A 15,610-nucleotide genomic window follows, 5' to 3' on the forward strand; every position below is an offset into this window, starting at 1 on the left:
TCTAAACCAGAATTGTTATCATTTAGAGTAATTCTAGACGATTCCACAGAATGAATCTCAGTGTTTGCTGAGAGGAAAATAAATATGCAGATCAGTTGTTATCTCCCCTATGGACATAATTTTTGAGCTTTTACAAATGAATAATGGCATCCTTCAGAGACAGGAATAAATATGTTTCTATCCCTGCAATAATCATTTTACTGATAAAATGAAAAAATGATTTTGCTTCAAAACAAACTTAATAGGAATTAAGTAAATATTCATGAGTATTCATCTTTTTTTTTTTTTTTTAAGATTTTCTTTATTTATTTGACACAGAGAGAGAAAGCACCAGCAGGGGGAGTGGGAGAGGGAGAAGCAGGCTTCCCACTGCGCGGGGAACCCTATGCAGGACTTGATCCCAGGACCCCAGGATCATGGCCTGAACTGAAGGCAGGTGAATAACTGACTGAGCCACCCAGGCGTCCCATGAGTATTCATCTTCTAATTAATAAGGCCTCCTCTTTTCAGTTGTGAGGTTTCTTTTCTGGAGTGGCTTCAAGATTGACTTATAAAAGGTTTCATTGTTCATTAGCTGTGGGCATTTGTACAGTCCAGTTGTAAGCCAGCTGTACAGTTCTAACGTTGCTTGGTAGTTCCTGTTCTTCAAGTGTTTGATTCATGTAATTTTAGAATTTCATCTTTATTTTCACAGTTCCTGTTTGTTCTTTGAAGGCCTTCCTCTATCTCCCACACTGAGCCACTCTGTAACCCAGTTTCTGGATTTACCTCGAGCTTCCTAATCAGTGCTCTCAATAACTCAGCCCATTCGTTCAGCACTCGTACTTTCTCTAAGACAAATGAACAGAAGTTGTCTTTAATCCAGACCTTTCTACTTTTCTTTGCATTGCGGTGAATTTTTCTCTACATGGTGGTTTCAACTGAAATGTTCTCTGTAAATGGGTATAATTTGTAGTCAGTATAAAAATTACCTTCTGCTTTCCACTCCGCCCTTTATTCTTCTCTTAAATGCAACTTATTTCAAATTTCAACAGTTGTGTATACTTTTGCTAAACAATGGTAGGAAAGAGGACATGTTTCCGATTCTCTTTAGGTCTCACTCATAATTTTATAGAAAGAATCAAATTACAATTTAAGAAGAAAATGTCACCCAAGGATGATAAGAAAGCTATTATTTTTTTAAAAGATTTTATTTGTTTATTTTAAAGAAAGTGAGAGAGGGAAAGCAGAGTAGGAGCAGAGGGAAAGTGACAAAGGGACTCCAAGCTGAACGTAGAGCCCAACATGGGGCTTGACCCCACAACCCCAAGATCATGACCTGAGCTGAAACCAAGGGTCAGACAATCAACCAACCGAGCCGCCCACGATCCCCTATAAGAAAACTATTCTATCATTTTAATAAATATATGATGACATTCCAATCTTTGGAAATTGTAAAATATGTGCAATTTTACTGGAAAGTCTGACTCTATTCCTATATATTTAAATGTGAATCTATGTATACGTGATTGCCCAGAGAAATACAAATTCCAACCCACATTTTATAGAAAATAAAGTACATAAGCCACTTGTCTCAATGCTAAGACATGTGACTGTGGATACCTCATGTGGAGAATGACATACATCCCCTAAAACACAGAAATAGGGAAAATTTGCAAGTCAATATAAAGAACATGATATAATGTTGGGTAAATAAATACCCTGTGTATTTGCACATAGTTGTATAAATATAACATCTATTTGAAACGATGAATTCTAAGTCATTGTGTTTTGCTTCTGAGTAAACTGGGGATAAAGAACAGAAATAATCACATTTACCTTAGGGTGAAACATAGGCCTATCTGTGTGGCTTAAATCTATTACCATAAGCATGTTTCTTTTGACAGTTTATAAAAAGATATAAAATATTATAAAGAACTCATAATGATTATTTATGTATTTTACATTGATCTCATTTGTTATGATGTTCCCTGTTATTCTGTATTAAGAATTCTTCTCACTGGGGCACCTGGGTGACTCAGTCAGTTAAGTATCAGACTCCTGATTTCAGCTCAGGTCATAATCTCAGGGTCAGGAGATCAAGCCCTGCGTGGGCTCCGCACTCAGTGTGGAGTCTGCTTAAGATTCTCTCTCCCTCTCCCTCTGCCCCTCCCCCTGCTTGCGTTCTCTCTCTCAAATAAATAAATTTTTTAAAAAATTAAAAAAATAAAATCTCAGTGGTCTTCAAAACCAAAAGTATGTCCCTTTCCCACACTGTGTGTCTGATACACATCGTCCAGGATGATGGGCTGCAGAATACAGTTTTCTAAGCAGAAGACAAAGGAATAATAGCAAATCAGATTTTGTTTCCTTTTTTTTTTTTTTTATAGATTCTATTTATTTATTTGACAGAGAGAGAGACAGCCAGCGAGAGAGGGAACACAAGCAGGGGGAGTGGGAGAGGAAGAAGCAGGCTCATAGCGGAGGAACCTGATGTGGGACTCGATCCCAGGTCTCTGGGATCACGCCTTGAGCCGAAGGCAGACGCTTAACAACTGTGCCACCCAGGCGCTCCCAGATTTTGTTTCTTAAAATTTCTGACAAGAAGTGTCACATATCACTTCTGCTCATATTTCATTAAAACTTTATTTTTCACACCTAAGTTAAACACAATAGGGATGAATAATCATCCTCTGGGACAGGACCGTGGATATGGACGTTGAAGTGGGTCCTTTTCTCTATTGCTTCCTTTCTCCCTCAAATAAAATGGCTCCTCCTCAAAGAAGTAGATACTCGTCAGCCCCCACCCCCACCAATATACTTGGTTTCTAATAAGTACAAAACAAGACTTAATGATTAATTTATTAATGGGTTCACAGTATGATTCAGACTTATTATTTATTTTTTTTGAAGATTTTATTTTTTTATTTATCAGAGAGTGAGAGAGCACAAAAGTAGGGGGAGCAGGAGGCAGAGGGAGAAACAAACTCTCTACCAAAGAAAGAGCCCATGCCAGACTCCATCCCAGGACCCCGGGATCATGACCTGAGCCAAAGGCAGACACTTAACTGACTGAGCCACCCAGGTGTCCCTGATTCAGACGTATTGCATATGTTTATGTGCATAGTATATATGGCACACTCTATGTTTACCATAAATACAAGTAGAATTTCCATTTGCCTACAATTTATTTAGCCAATTAAGAAAAGGTTCTGCTTTAAAACTTTATTGATATTTTGGTGTGGTTTAAAATATGTTTACTTCGTCCTAAATTATAACCACTGTTATATAACAAAAGACATCAGAATATACTTGCATTCAGGTAAAATCAGAATGTGGTGAGAACAGATCCACCACTCTTAATCCTGTCTTGGATATTGTGGAATGTGGACAAAAGCAAGAGATATATTTTACCTTGAGTAAAGCATATCCAAATTTATGGGTAATTTGTGATATTGTTCCCTAATTTAACATTTCCCCTTCATGGATAATTTTATTCCTCTCAATATATTATACAACATGATGAATTTTAAAATGTAATGCTTCAAAGTTTCAAAGGGCCATTTTATAACCTATGCTAATACTTACGGAGCACTGAGGCATGAAAAAGTCTCTGAATTTGCCTCCAGTAAAGCTGCCATAATATTGAGGAGTAGTGTAGGCACAGTAAAAACAATCACTAAGACGCAGAAATCTAACTCTGTAACCTCGCAATATTCATATGCTATTAATTAATCGTTAGTCAGTGCAGATAGAAATTTCTGTTTATTAATACCTGAATTAGTTTTTTTTTAAGTTTAGTACATAAAAACTTCTATTGAAGTAAAGGTTAGAATGATGCGTCCTTTTATTTTCTCCTGCTAAATAAAGTGATTGCTGTAGCCAAGGAAATTTTTAGATACCTAGTGATACACAAACGTGGAGGGATATATTTAGAACTGACTGTAACCAGGTGATGTGATATAATGGTCCAGTAAAATAGGGAAAATGTACTATTAAATAAAAAAGCATACGTTCAAAAGCATATTATTATAAGTAAGGAATAAAACACAGTTTCCCAACACTTTCCTGGAAGATGATAATCAGAATGACCATTGATAGGGAAGAAACAACCTATGCTATTTTACATGTTTTGTCAAAGGATGTAAACTGTGAACTTTGGTGACCCATAGCTAAGTTCATCTCTCACTACATAAACGTATGCATTTAACTGAGGAGTGCACAGGAAATACACCCTGTGTGTAAACTGTAATACTGAGGTGATACAAAGAGAGGAATCATACACTTAAATAAAAGAGTTTTTCTCACATATGTTCAATAACTCTCTTGAGGGCCTCATGTGCCAGACTTTGGCCTAAAGAGTGCAACAATGATCTCACAGACACGCGACCTGTCTTCATGGAATGCACATTCTCGGGGGTTAACATTTACATAAAAGAAGTGTAGCCCCCTCAAATTTGTATTTGAAGTAAAAAGTAAAGTCTCATAGTTTCCAAATGTAACACAAAATAATGGGATAATGGAGGAATGTTATTGTTTTTTGTTATTCACAAGATTGAAGTGATGGAGGAGAATCACCTAGATGAAAGGAAGGTCAATCAGATTCTGTGGATATTCATTACGTTGATGGTAGGAATGCAAAATGGAACAGTTATGTTAGAAAACCATTTGGCTGTTTCTTATATAGTTAATCTCAATTTAACACATGACCCAGCAATTCTACTCCTGGGTATCCCTAAAGGATGGAACTTCTATCCCAACAAAAACTTGTAGGCAAGTGTTTGTAGTAGCACTGTCCATAATCCTGCCAAACTGGAGACAGTCCAAACACCTATCACCTGGAATCTAAAAAATAAAATACGAAGTATTCAAACAATGATATACTCTTCAACAATAAAGAGGAAGAAAGAAACTCCTGGAAGTTGCTACTACAAGGATGAACCTCAAGGCATTATGCTAAGGGAAAGAACCCAAGCACAACAGACTTCAGATTATATGCTTCCATTTATTGGAAATGTCCAAAAAGAAGTAAATCTACAAAGAAAAGTAGATTAGTGGTTGTCAGTCCTGAGGATGGGAATGGGCATTGATAGCAAAAGGTCACGAGGGATACTTTGGGTTGATAAAAAGATTTTAAAACTGTATTGTAATGATGGTAGCATAAGTCTTAAAATTTACTCAAAATTTATTGATTTTTCCACTTAAAATGGGTGAATTTTATAATATGCAGGTTACACCTTATACTTCAATAAATTTGTTTAAAAAAGGAAGTAGGAACAAAGAGTAAACCTATTTTTTAATTACATAATGCAATTGCCATAATACAGGATATTAAATATTTTCAAGTATAAAGGTCCATAAAAAAAAATCTTACAATTAAGTATATTGTTCGTATAAAATACAAATAATAAAGTAAATAGCAAGTGGAAAATTCCGATTGCCACAGTATTTGATGATAATTGTTTAAATATTTATCTGGATAGTAAATGCTGTCTGTTGCATTTAATTTATAAGATTTAAGACTGTTTTTTTAAAAATTAGTGGCCAAACACAGATTTATTACAGCACTTAATTTTCTTTTTCTCCTAGCTCTTGTATATGCTTTAGTTGTTGCAAGAAGTTAGGTCAATAATACAAACAAGAAAGGAAATGTCAAGAAGCACCAAACTTCAGGTTCAGGATGATACACACTGACCTGAGTAACAGTTGAGGATATGTTGCTACCTGTGTTAAAAACTTAAAATTGTTGTCAGAATGCTTTGCTTTTATATTTTGCATACCTAGAAAAGATGACAAATTGAGTCTTTCAAAGTCATTCAATTTAACTCACTCTTCTAGTTTGTACTAGTCGTAGAAAGTCCCGATCTAGTGGTCATTCAAGGTGGCAATTACACTGCTTACGATACTGATCCCTAGAATATTTATTTACTTATTTAGTAGGTGCCAATCAGAATGGCAAAATCAGAAAAGTGAGGATCAAATATCTTAAGGAATTTGCTCTGGTCCCACAGTTAGGAAGTCGAAATTTAAATATTCAAACCCAAATGTGCTTGATTCCAAAACCTGAATTTCTGGATAACAGATTTAATGACATATCTACCCCCAGTTGAAATCAGTATTCCCCTGAATTAGTTAAGATCTAAAATAATCAACATCCCCATTTAAGAAAAAGAGAAACTCAGATAAGCACTGGAGTGTTTGTGCCATATTTGTGTAATATCTGATTCATACAAAATAATAAATGTGATATCTGGGCATATTATAAAGCATAATGATAAAGTCATCGGCAAAATAAACTCAATTAAGAAGTAAAAATCTAGTAACAGCTGAAGTTACTCCCATGTGCTTCTCCCTTACCACCACCTCTGTGTCTTTCTCTTAACTTTTAAAATGTCTCCACTTATACATAAATACGTTGCTTAGTTCTTGTAATTGAGCTTTATTAAAATGTTACAAGAGAGTATGTATTTTGCAACTTCTTTTTTAAATTGAACTGCCCATTTCCTAGTTCATTCAAGTTGTTACATAAAACTCTATTTTTTTTTTTACCATTTAAAAATATTTTATTGTTAGAATAAACCACATTTGGCATGTCTATTTTCCCATCACTGGATATTTGAGATGCTCCCAGTTTTTGCTATTATGAATTTTTTTTTAAAGATTTTATTTATTTATTTGACAGAGACAGAGACAGCCAGTGAGAGAGGGAACCCAAGCAGGGGGAGTGGGAGAGGAAGAAGCATGCTCCTAGAGGAGGAGCCTGATGTGGGGCTCGATCCCAGGACTACGGGATCACGCCCTGAGCCGAAGGCAGACGCTTAACCGCTGTGCCACCCAGGCGCCCCTTTGCTATTATAAAAATGCTGCTTAAAATATATTTACTGGTTCCTATATTCAAGAGTGCCTCTATATTCCTAGAAGTGAACTACAGGTTGAAGGAATAAGCACAGGTCACAAGATGATACCGAATTGTTTTCCGTAGTGCTTGCATAGATTTACTTTGCCGCCAGCCGTGTGTAAGAACACATTTGCTCATTCGCTTTACAAAAGTTTGTAATCTTCAGACTGCCTTCCCTCCCATACAAAGTGTTTTTCTTTATTATTTTAATCTACATTATAATGAGGTTGAATATATTTTCATAGATTTAGTCTTTAGTCCCTCTTCTGTTAAATAATTGATCATATTTTATCTATTTTTCTTTTGGGGGTATTTTCTTCATATTGATATTTGATTTACTTACAAATTCTGAATACCTTTATATTAGTTAAATATTTTCTTCTTTGTAGCTTGAGGCTTTACTTTCTTTATTGATACTTTCTCAGCAAAGTATTATTTATTTTTTAAAATATTTATTTATTTAAGAGAGAGAAAGAGTGTACACACAAGTGGGGGGAGGAGCAGAGGGAGAGGGAGAGAGAGAATCCTCAAGCAGACTCCCTGCTGAGTGGGGAGCCCATCACAAGTCTCAATCCCAGGATTCTGAGATCATGACATGAGCTGAAAAAGAGTTGACTGCTCAACTGACTGAGCCACCCAGGTACCCCAAGCATTTTAAAAATTAAATTTATCAATATTTTCTTCTATGATTTCCACTTTTATGGATTGCTTAGAAAATCTCTCATTATTATAGATGATTTATCTTGTATTCTTTTCCTAAGAATTTTAAACTTAACTGTAAGTCTCATTTCATTATAAATATGGTAAAAATATGATATATTGTTCAAACCAGGTTGTACTTTTTCCAACATTTTATTATAAAAATGTATAACATTAATAAAAGTTAAAAAAATTTTATAGTTAACATCCATATACAGCATATATCCACCGCCTAAAAACTATCTTCATTATTATTTTATTTTTGCTTTATCACTTATCTATCCATTAATTATTCCTTTATTCATACATCAAATCATCTTATTTTTAAATGAATTTCAAATGTTTCAGGTATCAGTACACATTTTCTTAAATAACTTCACCATCAATACCATTAACTAGGGTTTAATATTTATTTACAAGTTTTTTTCCTTTGAGTTTAAAATTGACTTACACTGATGTACAATGAAATTAGCATATTAAAAGTATATTAGCATATTAAATAATTTGGTGAGACTTGACAAATGTCTATACCTATGTAATAAGGTCATAGTCAAGGCTGAAAATGGGAAACTGGCCATCAATGGAAAACCCATCTACACCTTCCAGGAGAGAGATCCTCTCAATATCAAATGGGGTGGTGCTGGTGCTCAGTACGTTTTGGAGTCCACTGGTGTCTTCACCACTATGGAGAAGGCTGGGGCTCACTTGAAGGGTGGGCCCAAGAGGGTCATCATCTCTGCCCCTTCTGCTGATGCCTCCATGTTTGTGGTGTGAACCATGAAAAGTATGACAACTCCCTCAAGATGGTCAGCAATGCCTCCTGCACCACCAACTGCTTGGCCTCTCTGGCCAAGGTCATCCATGACAATTTCAGCATTGTGGAGGAACTCATGACCATATTCCATGCCATCACTGCCACCCAGAAGACTGTGGACAGCTCCTCTGGGAAACTATGGCATGATGGCCCAGGGGCTGCCCAGAACATCATCCCTGCTTCTACAGGCACTGCCAAGGCTATAGGCAAGTTCAACCCTGAGCTGAATGGGAAGCTCACTGCCATGGGCTTCAGTGGCCCATTGTCCCTGCCCCCAACGTGTCAGTCTTGGATCTGACTGCCACCTGCCAGTCTTGGATCTGACCTGCCAGATATGATGACATCAAGAAAGTGGTGAAGCAGGCATCAGAAGGCCACCTCAAGGGCATCCTGGGCTACACTGAGGACCAGGTTGTCTCACGTGATTTCAACAGTGACACCCACTCTTCCATTTTTGATGCTGGGGCTGCATTGCCCTCAATGACCACTTTGTCTAGCTCATTTCCTGGTATGACCATGAATTTGGCTACAGCAACTGGGTGGTGGACCTTATGGTCCACATGGCCTCCGAGGAGAAAGAACCCTTGGACTACCAGCCACAGTGAGAGCAAGAGGAAGAGAGAGACCTTTAGATGCTGGAGAATTCTTGCCCCAACTCATCATCCCCCAACATGCTGAGAATCTCCCGACTTCTACAAAGTTTCTTGAAGAAGGGGAAGGGCTTGGGGAGCCCTACCTGGTCATGTACCATCAATAAAGTACACTGTACCCAGCCAAAAAAAAAGAAAAGAAAAGAAGAAGGAGGAAGAGGAGGAGGACAGGAAGAAGAGGAAGAAGAAGAAGAAGAAGAAGAAGAAGAAGAAGTAGTAGTAGTAGTAGTAGAAGCAGCAGCAGCAACAGGAGGAGGAGGAGGAGGAAAGGAGCAGTACACATTGCTACCATAAGTGAACTCTAATAGACACAAAAGTAAAGAATTACAGGACTGAATCACATCTGGCCTCTAAAAAGGCAGCTTGTTTCTGAAGTCAGAACATTCCACTATCCCTGAACAGAAGTGACCCAGGGATGAGTACAAGTTTGTATTTCTGTGCCACTTCATAAGTGGAACTTGCCACTCAGATTTCAGGAAAGTAGAAATTTAGAAAATTAGAAAGAAAAGACATAGCAGGGATATAGGAAGGAGTTAAGGGGAGCAGAAAAGACCTGGGGAGTAAGTGAATAAGTTCTATGAAGCAGACGCTAGTCTTTGGAACTCATCGGAGAATAGTGTAGGTAAGCCTCTGGGAGGGGAGAAAGTAACGGACTAAGAGAAAATGAAACTGGTTCTGAAAGTAAAATAGCTCTTGAGAGAGAAGGCCAAGCTCTGAGAAAAGATCCAGGTAAAGGAGGTGGCAGGAATTTGGAGATGGTCCCAGACCTTCCACTTTCCTTCAGCTTCAAGCCTCCATTGTCCATTAGAGAATTATGACAGAGAAGCAGGGAGCTCTCGGAGATATTTCACTGAGTTCATGGATTGAAATTAAAATTTCCCAGGTTAAAAAATACCAAGAGAGGATCATTTTGATCTGTCCGGCTTGCTTCAAGAGTACTACACAAGGCTAAACAGAAAAGAATCCATTATTTTTAAATTGAGAAAAATCTATAAATATGGACTAGTTTATTACTTACCTAAGCATTATTGGTCAAATATTATGGTCAGATATTTCTAGGTTTCTTCATTTTAACATAATGTTACCACATATCTTTTGACTAAATAAGATTATTTACAAAAAAACCCAAAAACCAAAAAAATGAAAAACTAGAGTCAAGCCAATAAACTGCTAGATGTCTCATCCAAATATAATTATTTATGTATCTGCAACTGGCTAGAGAACAATGAAATAATGCATTAAAATCGGTTGAACAGAAAAATTGAAAGCAACTATATCTTATTCTATGTAATTTCAAAAATTATAGGTACTTTTGATAAATATGTAACAAGAAGGTGTTTTACAGAATAAAAGTACATGAAAAGAAATAATTTTGGGGCACCTGGGTGGCTCAGTTGGTTAAGTGTCTGCCTTCGGCTCAAGTAATGATCCCAGGGTCCTGAGTTCGAGCCCCACATTGGGCTCCCTGATCAGCAGGGAGTCTGCTTCTCCCACTCTCTGCCCCCCTGCTCATGCTGTCTCTCTCTCTCTCAAATAAATAAATAAATAAAATCTTTCAAAAAAAAAAAAAAGAACGTCAAGGTTTAAGAATTGTGGAAACAGGAAAAATAATAGGTAAGAGAAAATAGAAGATTTTCTTAAAAGCCACACACTCTGTGGAATATAGATAATAAAAATTGGTAACGCTGTGTTTCCTAATTTTGTTTTTTGAAGTCAAAAAGGACTTTGGAAAGTTAAAAAGATTTCCATGATCATATGAGCTCAGCAACTGTTGAGTTGAATCAGATCAATAATCTCGAGGACTTCTCAGCGACTTTAATGAACAAACTAGCAGTCTATATGATCAAAAACAGATGAAAAAGTATGAGAAGTATTTATCTACATAATGTTACTCATTAATTCATTCATTGAACAGCATGCCAATTAATGCCCTTATTATTAGATAACAATTTTTGCTAGAATCACAATTTGAAAAGGACTGCTGTGAAAAGTATGAATCACCACAGAGAACAAGCATTAATTAATCTTTGCAATCAAACCCTGTAGCCACGTATGATGCCCATTTCTTTCCTGAACAAAAATGAGAACTCAAATACTGCCATAAATCGTATTTAAAATAACCAGCTTATGATTTGGCTCCTTAAGTGATGCCTAAGTAATGTTTGTTTGTTTGTTTGCTTGAACATTCAATGCCTTAAAGAAATAGTTTAAATTATAATTCCTTATATTCAATGTGCTGGGACAATGCACAATTTAAAATGTCAGTTTCTGAAACTGAACCAAAGAGAACAAAATCGTCACAACAAAGCAGCCACGGGGAGCCTGACAGATCTGTGCGGGCAGTCCCAGCTGCATGAGAGGCACGCCATGGCTGTGCTGTCCATCTCTGCCACCAACGTGGGCCTCCTCTTACCCTGGCTGACCTGCTGGTCTTCACTGAGCTGCTCTGGAAGCCAGGAGAGCTGACCCAGGCTGAGGAGCGGCCACGCGGTCGTGGAGAGTCGAGCTCCGGGAGCATCCCCTACCTTGTTGGGAGAGGCAAGGTCGATGCTACCTTTGGCCCTTGATTCAAGAGATTAAAGTTCTAAGTGAATCTGGGCTTTCTGAGATCAATTTTTCAGAAATGACAGAAGCCACCGACTACCTCTACAGGGATTCAGAGCAGCAGAAGACCTAGGACCTGTTCCAGAAGTCCTCTGAAGAAGACAGAAGCACTTGGAGTTCCTGGAGGCAGTGGAGTCTTTTGACCCAAGAAGTGCTTCGATGTCTGGAAGTGGTTCCCAGGACATGGGAGATTCGCTGCACGAAAGCACACTGATGCTCGTCCACCCAAGAAAAGGAATTTGAATTTTTTTGATAACTGAACAGCTTTACCTCTCCCTTATAAGAGGAGAAAAAAAAAATTAAATCACAGAATTGATTAAAATAAAATAAGTCATTTTTTTTTCTAAAAGGAAAGTCCCTGTAGTTACTAAACGGAGGGTAGGGTAGTAAAAAATAAAGTAGTAAAGCTACAAATGAGCCTGGATGAAGGGGGGGTATAAAGGATTGTGTATGCAGTGGTCCGCGGGAGTGTGGGAGGCGAGGTGAAGCATACAGTAGGCCAAGCTATGGCACGTTCACACTCATGCTATTGCCGTGCTTCGTGCTGTGCCTTTGCTACCTCATCTCGCTTATCCAACTGTTAAAACCCTGTTCATCAAATATCAACTTCTCCTCAGAGACTCAACTTACCTTCTCAGGAAACGTCAGTGCCTCCAGCCTCTGCGCCTTTGGGGTCCCTTGTACACCAGTAAAGATTCCTAATGTTATGGCTCAAATATAAGTAAAATGTGAAGAAACACAGTGAATTAATTGTCCCTGCCCTGTACATCATTAGGTATAGTATAATAGGGTATTAGACCTTATTTCATGATGAAAATAAACTGTGTCGCAAAAAGGACACTCTATCTAACCCAAGAGAAGCTTGGTGTCTCTCTCATTAGTTATATTTGATTAATATGATTAGGGCATATATTGTACAGGGGTCGGCAAACTTTTTCTGTAAAAGGTCAATAGTAGGGGCGCCTGGGTCGTTCAGTGGGTTAAGTGTCTGAGTTCAGCTCAGGTCATGATCCCAGGGTCCTGGGATGGAGCCCTCTGGTGGGCTCTCTGCTCAGCAGGGAGTCTGCTTCTCTCTCTCCTTCTGCCACTTCCCCTGCTTGTGATCTCTCTCTCTTGCTCTCAAATAAAATCTTAAAAAAAGAAAAAAAATGAAAGGTCAATAGTAACTATTTTAGGGTTTGCAAGCCTTAGGTCTTTGTTTCAACTCTGCCTGCTGTTGTAATGCAAAAGCACCCATGGCAATATGTAAACAAAATAAACATGTCTGTGTTTCCATGGAAGTTTATTTTAACAACAAGGGGCAAGCCATGTTTGGTCTCCAGGCTGTCGTTTGCTGACACCTGTTACAGAAGATACCATTTCAATTAAAATTTTGCAATATCTATTTTAGTAAATCTTTTTAATTTTTGCATGGATTGTGATGATCTAATTAAAATGTCGTCAGTTACATGTGAACATTATAAAAGTGTTCTTTGACGCAAGGGAAATATAAATAATTGGTTGCATAACAGCAGCCATAGAGGAAACTAACAAAGTTGAAAGGCAGTTATTTGAGAAGATAATAAGATTGAGAAACTCTATAAAAAAGTGAAGGAGAAAAAAGAATGGAAATGACAATATCAAGAATTAAACTGGGTAGATCACTATATGTGCAAGGATAAGAAGAGAATACCAAGTACCTTATAGCAATAATTAAGTGAAATAGAAAAATCTCTTAGAAAATCCCAGATGAACCAAAGTACAAAAATAAATGGAAAAGTTGAATAGCCTTAATAGTTTTATATCTAACAAAAGACCGAATTAGTAAATAAAAAAAAAAATTCTTACACAAATTTCCACAACTGGGTGCTTTTGCTGGTGAAATGTTTATGGAAGAAAAAATACCAACTTTCAATAAACATTCTTAGAAAATGAAGGACAAATCCCTTTCCAGTGATTTTTTAAAATAAATATGAACATTTTTTCTTTAACAACTGTCCTCAATAATTTCTCTGTTGGACCCCTACTTTTCACTACATGCTGGGAGCCTTCATCACACCATTTTGACACATTCCGTAAGATTTCAGTTACACTTGGTTATAACAGTGGTATAGTGTTCGTACTTAGAACTCAGTCTTTTCTATTAAAAATTTCCAATCTTGAGCTTTATTCAGAGATTATCCCTTATTCTCTACTACAACACAGATTATCCCTGCTAGTAATAAGTTGGTAATAAGGGGTAAATAGGTGGTGTGAACTAGAAGAAATGCCCCTCCCCCCAACTGAGAGCTGGGTTCTCTGCCCTTGGCTCTGAAGGGGGATATAAGAGGCAAAAGTCTCTCTTCATAACTGATCAATCAGTGGTGGGGAAGTATTCCAGAACTCACCTGGCTCTGTCTGCTTGGCCGGTAGCCTCTGCGGAAGTAATTGTTTCTACAAAGATGGGAGGGCGGGCCCTTCTTGGAGAGGTGCTCAATTTCGGCTCCACCCCTGAGAACTGTTCAGCTCTGCCAGTCTCAATCTCTTTCCCGGATTGCTTGTCCCACTGATTTTGAAATGTCTCTGACTCCTGTTCCTTCAATAACCTTTGTGTTTCTTCACGTAAACAACAGAAACCACTAGACTTCTCTTCCACAACCTCTAAGCTACATGAAGAAACTTGGGCTCATTTCCTGTCACAGATTATGTTCCCCAGAAAGCAGACACTGAGGAGGGTCCTAGCAGGCAGGAAATCCACTGGTGTGTGTTTCAGGGTCATCAAGCAAGATGACAGAGCTGGTAGGTGCTGGAACTATAATTTTTATAATTATCTGACAATAAAATCTGGGCTTGTTCATTTCTACTATGCCCCGCTGTTTCCTCAAGTCTCACTCCTTTTTGCAGCAAGCTGAGCATTTCCATGTTGTTGGTGAAATCTACAACATGTGGCCTACAAGGGGAGAGGCACCTTTCAATAATATTTATGAATCAGAATATATTTGATATTAAAGTCTAACTCATTACAAGACAAGAATCTTATAGACCAGTTTTCCTCAGAAATACAGTCTGAAAAAATCCTTGGCAAAATATTGGCAAGTAGAATGCAGCAAATTTGGAATGAAAAATAGATGATGACCACTGGAATTGAATCTAAGAAATTAAGATTGTTTAATCATCAAAAACTTAATCAGCATAATTTCCCACCTTAATAAAATTAAGGAGAAAAAAACAATTGCTCATCACAAAGATTGGACAGAAATCATCAGGTAAAATTAAAACTTTATACATAAAAAATGTTTCAGCAAAGTAGGAGTTGAAAAAATTTCCACAATCTAAAAATGTACATCTTTAAAAACGAATGAAATCAGCTAACATTGTATGTAATGGTGAAATACTGACTATCTCCCCTTTGTGATTGAGAAGAAGGCAAGCGTGCCTAATGTCACTTCTATTAAATATTGCTACAAGGTGAGGATAAAAAACATAGAGATCAGAATGGAAGAATTAAAGCTGTGTTTATCACAGAAGACATTGTTTTTTGCATTGAAAAATCTTTAAGAAACAAACAAAATGAAATCTTTAAGAAACTTATAAAACCACTACTAGAGTCAGAGTAAGGGACATTAGTAAGAATGTAGGATAAAATCTAATAGATTCACCCAGGAAAAGAGGAATGTATTTTGCAGAGTTGCTACCATCCAGAAGCAGATGGACAGGTAGACATCTTTGTCTTTCATCCAAATAGAGACAGAAATATTTCAATATTTCATTATTAACCCTGATGTTTATCATAGTTTTGGGGTTTTAGTTTATCAAGTTAAGCAATTCATTTTCTATTCCTATTTCTCTATGAGTTTTTGTAATAAATGCTAGATTTTATCAAATGCTTTTTCTAATTCTAGAGAGATGATGTGATTATCTTCCTTTATTTTGCTTATATGTTGAATTACTTTTATTAACTTTCCAAAGTTAAACCAAACTTGAATTTCTGAGGGAGAAAAACAAATG

At 37.2% G+C, this 15,610-nt stretch overlaps 1 pseudogene; it reads left to right on the forward strand.

The window, feature by feature from the left end:
• Nucleotides 1–4,854: 4,854 nt before the first annotated feature.
• Nucleotides 4,855–9,068, forward strand: LOC103666347 (annotated as a pseudogene).
• Nucleotides 9,069–15,610: the final 6,542 nt, after the last annotated feature.

Source organism: Ursus maritimus, unplaced genomic scaffold, assembly GCF_017311325.1.
Source record: "Ursus maritimus isolate PB19 unplaced genomic scaffold, ASM1731132v1 scaffold_36, whole genome shotgun sequence".
NCBI classification, from domain to species: Eukaryota; Metazoa; Chordata; class Mammalia; order Carnivora; family Ursidae; genus Ursus; species Ursus maritimus.